Source organism: Aplidium turbinatum, chromosome 3, assembly GCF_918807975.1.
Source record: "Aplidium turbinatum chromosome 3, kaAplTurb1.1, whole genome shotgun sequence".
Taxonomy (NCBI): Eukaryota; Metazoa; Chordata; class Ascidiacea; order Aplousobranchia; family Polyclinidae; genus Aplidium; species Aplidium turbinatum.
Genome location: NC_137474.1, coordinates 31,544,532 through 31,552,536, shown reverse-complemented (window position 1 = coordinate 31,552,536; position 8,005 = coordinate 31,544,532).

Here is an 8,005-nt window from a genome sequence, read left to right as displayed (position 1 = left end):
ACTTAGACCCATACTGTGCTGTTGGGCAACCACATGATCGTGACCAACTAAGGAGGGAATATCGGTTCAATTTGTCACTTTCTCAGCAGTTTTGGAGTAAATGGATCGATTTTTACTTGCCAGGGCTTCAGGGCCGGAAAAAATGGCTAAAAATGGCCGAGAATTTGGAGCCTGGTCAACTTGTAGTGGTGGGTTCTCTCCAAGACATTGGTAAACGTGGGAAGTATCAACTTGGGAGGGTGCATGAGGTAGTTCCACAAATTAGGAAAGGGAAGCCTGTGGTTCGTAGAGCTAAAGTTGCCGTCTGCAACTATGATGAGAGTACGGGGGAAGTGAAAGTAGACTACGTGTTGAGGGATATTTCGTGCCTCGCCCCCGTAAAGAACACCTAAGTGTTAGGGTTTGAGCCTGGTTTTGTCTGCGGTGGCCTACACTTGTCTGAGCCCAGAACAGTCGGTTATTATCGCAACCATTGTATATAGCGTCATTTTAGCGTGTAGCTACCCATGGTACCAATTTCATGTATCGTCGTGTATTATTCGTATTGTTGTTCATTCTTTGCATGCCCTTTGTATTTACGTGTTAACATAAACGTGAGTGATTCAAACAATTTGTGTATCGTGTGTTTTTATTCATTGGCTCACAATTGTCGTCAATTCTTTTTTAGTTATGCCATGTCAGACTGTCATAACTAGGGGCCGCTATGTTCCCGACATTTTTCACCAAATCAAACGTTATATAAAAACCGTTATGGTCTACTTAACCTAGCTGGCATCTTACGTCATGGAAATTGCTAGAAAATGTCCAAATATTGCACCATCGTTCGTAAAACCAACGAGATATAACACAATGAGTGGAAACTCCTCTTTTTGCTCCGTTTTACGTGTCGGCCGTCACGCTTCACTACAGACACTTGCGCAGTAGATTAAACGGACATCACAAGAGTTTTAGATGGGATGTTCCTTCGATTTTATGTGCGTTGAGCTCTACCACTGAGCTATCTTACCGCCGTAGGTGCTTGGCTAATTAGTAGCCTAATATAGTTTTGTACCATGGGTAAGGTGCTATCCGCATGTTAGGCTATTTTCAACCTATTATTTAACATTATGTTATTGTCAGAAGCCTAAAATTAAACTCTAGTGCAGCCCTAAGCCCTAAAGTTAACCCAGCCAGGCTACTGTTAGCCTGTCAGCAACTTAATCAATTTTGAAAGACCTGAATTTCTAATAAGCCGTCTAGACTAGCGTCGTAAGTCTTACAATGTTTTTAAAACCTTAGGCTATAGTCTTGCACTGTTGCTAGTTGAATCGTGAAATTATAATAATAATGATAGCATTTATATCTCCTTAAACACAGTCTGCATTGTATTACAAAAGCTGAAATGTTTTCGAAAATCCACTTCCAGCCTCAGCAAAATTTTCATCAGAGTAGGACTTGGCTTCAGTAATGTTCCGTATTCGTCGTTTTGTAGTGTGTCAATCATAGATGAACCCGCTGTGCAACTGGTGTCACTTTCTAGTTTAGACAAAATGCCTTGTTGTTCATCTGTGGCACTGCGCTTCAATTTTCGTAACACGTATCCCCCAATATGTATTTCATCAGTTGTAAGCACCGTATTAGTCGTTTGTTGTTGTTGTGAAACTTTGCTATTTTCATCTCTGAAATGTAAATTTCAAAACGTTAATGTTTGTGTATTGAACATAGATGCTGGCAAGAGTATTTAATGGTATACAAATCGTAAATTCGTGCTATTTTTTACGGTAATGTAGGCAAAGTTAAAATATGCATCTTGCCCCGTTTTATGCATCTTGAGTATGTCTCATTTACTGGCTGGTATAGACATTTGCGTTATCTATTTGGCGACTTTATATGAAGTTTTTGGATGTCGACCAATAAATACAGACTGAATTAAGACAAGTTTCGTACTTGAAGATAAGACGGAGAGATTGGGATTGGCTCAGTCAACAGCAATCCCACGAGATCACTGGATAAGCATATTAATCATTGAAGGCAGTTTTTGAAATCTGGCAGAACTGTCGTTCGTCGTACCAGACATGATTGAAATAAATGTAAATCACTGTTGATAAGCTACATTGGTTAAACAAGCTATAGCATCGGTATAGAATGAAAATGCCACTATATGTTTGGTTTTTACCTCAGAAACACATCAAACAATTTTCTTGTTTGCTCCACTGCTTCCATACGTTGAAGTTTTCCGTGAAATAAACCTGGGATCACTTCAATTGCATCACAGCTAAACTTGTGAAAAAGTTCGCTCCCATTTGTGGTGGACTCGAATGCACGAATGTAATATTGAAGAGTTATCAAGTGAACCACCAATTTGTAATCACATCTTCTGTACTGTTGATTCAGACACTAAAAAAATACAAAGTGTGTAATGAATACTACATGTAGTGGCGGATGTCCTGGTAGCACCTTTTGAAAGTGTACCACAATACTTTTCCTAAAAGGAAACTTGTCTACAAATTCCCAAATCAAAGACATCTTATCCAAAATAGAGGATTCAAACCAGCGACCTCCAGTCTTCTGGCCAATAGCATACTCTCTACGCCATGTTGGTTGGTCGAAAACTCGATCTTAGCAACTATATTATTACTATCCTTTTCCCTATCCCTCTGATTGGTCCATTCCCTCTATACACCTATGTAATGGTACATTTTCAAAAAATGCGTCCCGGTAGCTTATGTTTCCATTATATATTGGTGTAATGACGCTATTCAGTAGAATCAGGGCTTCCGAGAGGGGGGTCAGGGGGACCAATGCCCCCTCTGCAAACGAAAACGCGATATATGATGTCTTAGTTGCAACCTGAAGGGGGTATTGGGCCTCCGTTTCAAGAAATTAGGGGCCTCATTTTGCTATGTCTGGAATGTGGTCTAACAATTTCCCCTTTTTACGTCGATTCGACGTAGGCAGGTGTTGAATAGATGCAATATTTGCGATATGTTTTAATTTGGCAGACTGGATATGCCTACGGCCTACCACAGCAATTGTTACACACAAGTGGCTGACTGCAGTCAGATTTTAACGTTGATCCGTCGTCGCCAGACGTAGAAACAATGTGTAAATGGACGATTCAGGCTATAAAGTTGTCTTGCCGGTCTACAGGCAGGTAATATGCGGAACTGTAGTACCATACCTTTTCTGGTGTTATTACATGTGTTTCCAACGTGCTTTGACTTGACATGAAAACGCAATCCCCGTTGGTTTTGTAAGTTTTCGGACATAAGTGACATCTGCAAAAATACCGGATAATATATCCAAACAATTTTATTCAGCTTTCAACACACAACTGCACAATTTAATTAGAGGTGCGAGGTCCTTTGAAACGCTTTCTTACCCAAATTCACGTTGCACTGTTGACGCGCTCGTTGAAATGGGAATACTTTGAAATTCTTCATCTTCGATTATTTCCACAAGATACTCGACGGTTAAATTATCAGAACTGTTTTCCATTGCACTGTTATAAAAAGCCAAACTTCTTCTAGTCCTGTTGGTTGTTTATAGCTGGATAAGATAAACTTTGATAACCATATAGCCTGCAGTCAGTCGTTTTGTATCGTATTTCGTAGACCTTTGCTACCCTATACTAATTTAATATTGTTGTTAGCAAGAGCCTATGTATTTACCCTGCTTATTGACCTGTAACATCCTGATTAACCTACTTCAAAATTTCACACAATAATCTGAAAAGACAAGCGGTAACGAAAATAAACTTTTAAACCACCTAACAATAATACTATGGTCGGAACAGTCCAATTGCTTCGTGGTATTCGCCGTCACTTTAGCCTTGCTTTAGTGCATTCTTAGCACGCCGTACACCCATACGGTCGCAGTCTGTAGCCTTCCATGTGCAAGCAGTTACCCATGAAACGAACGACGTAGAGAAACGAGAGAGATAAAAGAGAAACACTAAGAGAAGAGTGAGTTTCCACTCATTGTGTTATATCTCGTTGGTAAGACCTTATGAAATATTGCATCAGCCGCTTTGAACACCTGTTTGAATGACTTCATAATTGTCTTTCATTATTGCGTCACAGTACTGCGTACGTGAGTTTGAGATATTGCAAATCATTCTGGTTATTCTTAAAATTGTTTGTTGGAAGTCAGTTGCATATTTAACTGTTTGCTTGGTGCTTACTAGCTGGACAAATTTTCCGTCTTTTATCTAAGTAATCTGTTCTGTAGTGACAAGTTTTAGTGGTGTACGGCGTTACATCCAATTTCGACAGCCAGGTGGCTAATTTTACAGAAATACAAATTTGAATAGACGTTTCGAAGGAGTGTTTCTTTTTCGGTCATTACATGCAGACGAACGGATTCGGGAATCTTACGTTACAAATTTTCCACGAAGAGATTATGGTTTACCGCTGTAACCATAAAAAATAAAAGACGTGACTTGTTAGCTGGTAGGCCAAGAAGCACTAGCATAAAAAAATAAAAGACGTTTTTGTTAGCTGGTAGCCCAAGAAGCACTTGAAGGCATAAAAAATAAAAGACGAGTTCTTGTCAGTTAGTAGGTCAAGAAGAAATTAAAGCAAAATAATAAAAGAAGATCTTGTTGGTTGGTAGTCTACAAAAGCAAAAGAAAATTAAAGACATTTCTTCTCAGTTGGTACTGAAGAACTTCAAGTTAAAAATTAAAGGCGTTTCTTTGTTGGTTCTGAAGAAAAAACAACATTGACATTCATTTGAAGAAAAAAGATTAAAGACAATCGATCTGTGCTTGAAGATTCAAGTGAACGAATCCAAGCAAGTTGTGTGGAACTTTAGGACTTTATATAGGCTACCCATACAACTACGGTATTGTGCATTTAAATTCTTTTTTGTATTTTTACGGTCTTTGAAGTTAAGTTTTGTATAACTTAATTTTGTGTGTTTGTGTAACTTAATTTTCTTAATTGTTAAATTGAGCCCCAACATTTAATATGTCTACACTCGGTGGCGACAAGGACTCGACCGCCGTCGACTCGACTGAGTTTAAGCCTGATGATGTTCTTTGCGGTCGGGCAGGCCATTCTGGGGAGGGACCCAGTAACGATGAGGCTAAGTCAGTTCGAGAGGCCCGGCATCTTAGACGGGATATTTTGACTCAAATTGGGGAACTTTCTGTAGCTCTAGGTTCTTTGAGTGATAAGCAGGAACTGTTAATTTTTAGATCTAAGTTCTCTACTTTGGAAGAGGATTTACGGCATTTCCATGCTCTTTTGACTAAGATTTTTAACTCTGCAATCTTGGCAGAACTTCGTGATAGGGTAGACCCCGAATTTAACTCGTTAAAAAATAACTTTGAACAAAAAGTAAGTGAGTTCTCAGATATGTTGGATGCTGACATACATCCTGAGGATAGCGCCTCAAATGTAAGCACTAGGATGTCTACGAGTTCGTCTCGGATAGTGGCACAAATTAACCTGCAGCTAAGACGAGAGGAGCTCCAGATACGAGCTGAGGCTGAAGCGAGAGCTGCTGAGGCCACCGCGAGAGCTGATGCCATACGAGCTGAGGCCGTACGAGCAGAGGCCGTCGCGAGAGCTGAGGCTGAAGCGAGAGCTGCTGAGGCTACCGCGAGAGCTGAGGCTGAAGCGAGAGCTGCTGAGGCCACCGCGAGAGCTGCTGAGTTTGCACTCAAAGACGCACAGTTGAGGGCTGAACAACGTAGAGAAGTAGCTTTGGCTGAATATCGATCAGATGTGGGCTCCCGGCGTAGCTCAAAGAAGGGCTCTTCTAGGCATTCCAGAAGTGAACATCAATCACAGTTTAATTTACACAACTTTTTCAGACGCCTGTTCAATCTGTAAGTGGACCAGTGCAATCCACACGTTTTCCAGCTGTTTCAGGAGGTCTCGGGGCCGCGGCTAAGGGTCTTCCGAAGGCTGTAGAGCCAAGGCCTGCGAATTATGGCCGAACTCCTCCCCCAGAGCGTGCAGGTCACGGGGCCGCCATTAGCAGTAATGCTTTGCCCTCTTCACAGTTTTCTGCGCCGCTAGTTTTTGATCGCCCAGCTACACGTAATTTGCGTGGTTGTGAGAGGCGTATCGCGTCTCCTGATTTTAACGTGTGTGAGGATCGTGATCGGGCTGTGCATGTGACTGAGCCCACTCAGCCCCTTAAGGGAGATAGCTTGTCTTCTCCCGCTAAATCGAGTTCTCAACAACAGGATTGCTTTTTTCAATACCAAAATAGTAGGACGTTTTTCTATAAGGCGGCCTTGATTGGTTACGATGGTAATAATATGCCATTTATCTTCTTGAAAGATCGTGTTACGGCCTTAATGGCAGCTTCGCCCTTTAAAGGAACTTGTTTGACTTTGTTACAAGCAGCTTGTGTTAGAACAGCTGCGCAAACGATTGCTAATTTGGTTTCCGACACTCCTGGCTTGTCAGAGGAAGACAGGATAGAAATGTCGTTAGCTCGCTTGTCCCAGCGTTTTGGGGTTCGTGGAGGTCTTTTCGCCGAACCGGAAATTAGAAAGTATCGCTATGGTAGCAAATTGACTTCGACCTCTTCCAGTGATCTGAAAGAGTTTAAAGATGAATTGTCGCAGTGTCTGCTTTACGCGCAAGCTTATGATCAGCGTGACAAATTGGAAGGACGTTTTGTTTTGGATTTGGCTAAGCGACACCCGTTTGACGCTAAGCAGCGTTATCTTGACTTTTTAGGTGATCAGTAAGGTGGTACTGATGAGCCTACTTTTCAGAGTTTGTTTGAATTTGTAGTACGGGAGGAAACGCGCAAGTCGACTGATTTTAGCATTATGCTAATGGGCGATTCTGGTGAGTCGCAGCATTTTAAAAAGTTTGGCAAAGGAAAATTGCCTTCATGTCAGGTTAGGCAGACGTCGGTAAAACCCCATAATAATGTGATTTCAGGGAGTTCGCAGTACTCGACTGCTGTTGGCGCACCGCGCGGTGGTGTGGCCAGACGTAGAGACAAACCGGCATGTTTTTATTGTTCGTCACGTGGTCAAGTTGAATATCATTTTTTTGTCTAATTGTAAAGAATTTTTGCGCTTGACACCTAAAGATCGGAGAGATGTCATTGTGAAAGCTGGCAAATGCTTGAATTGTTTGCGTATGGTTAGGGATTGCGTTCATGCAAACAATTGTCGTCAATGTGGCCCTAACAACGATAGGAAGCACTATTTTCTTCTGCATGATTTTTATGTGACGTCACGTGATTCTCTGAATTCGGTCGGTGCTCGTGTTTTGAATCCAATGACTGGCAAATCGAAGTTGGTGTATTGTCAGCATGATCCTGGTTCGCAGTTGACGTTTGTTTCGAGTGATTTGGTCTGCGAACTTGACGTTAAACCGTATGACAAAGCGTCGTTTAAAATGGATACTCTGGCTGGTCAGAAACCTACTTGTGCTGACCTTGTTAAACTCAACATTCAGTCGTTAGAGACGAATGAACTGTTTTGTGATATAACTTCGGTGGTTAACCCAGCTTGGGCTGACGATGTTAAAACTTTACCGCATAAACAGGATTTAAGTGGTTTCCGTCATTTTCATGACGTGAATATGTTTCATTTGAATGATTGTAGTACTGTAGATGTACTGATTGGAAACGACAACGCTTATTTGATGTGTGCTAAAGAAGAGCGTGTTGGTGAGAATCGTAGTGAACCACATGCTTTGCTCACTCCTCTCGGTTGGTTGGCTTGTGGTGGTAAGTCACCCTTAGATGAAAGCGTTGCTAACGTGTGCAGAGTGCAAACGTCTTCAGAGTCGGATGTCATCTCTAGCTTTCAGCGTAAAATTGAGTCTCGTGATATGGAAATAGCAGACCTGAATAAAGTCATTCAGGATTTGACCTTGCAAAATGAAACCTGTGAATTGTCTCGCAATGATATTTTGGCTAGAGAACTTGTTGAACCGAATATTGAGTTGAAAGATGGTCGATTTGAGATAGGCTACCTGTAACGTTGAGGAAGATATTGATTTACCTAACAATTTTGTGTTGGCGTCAGATAAAGCTGCTGCTT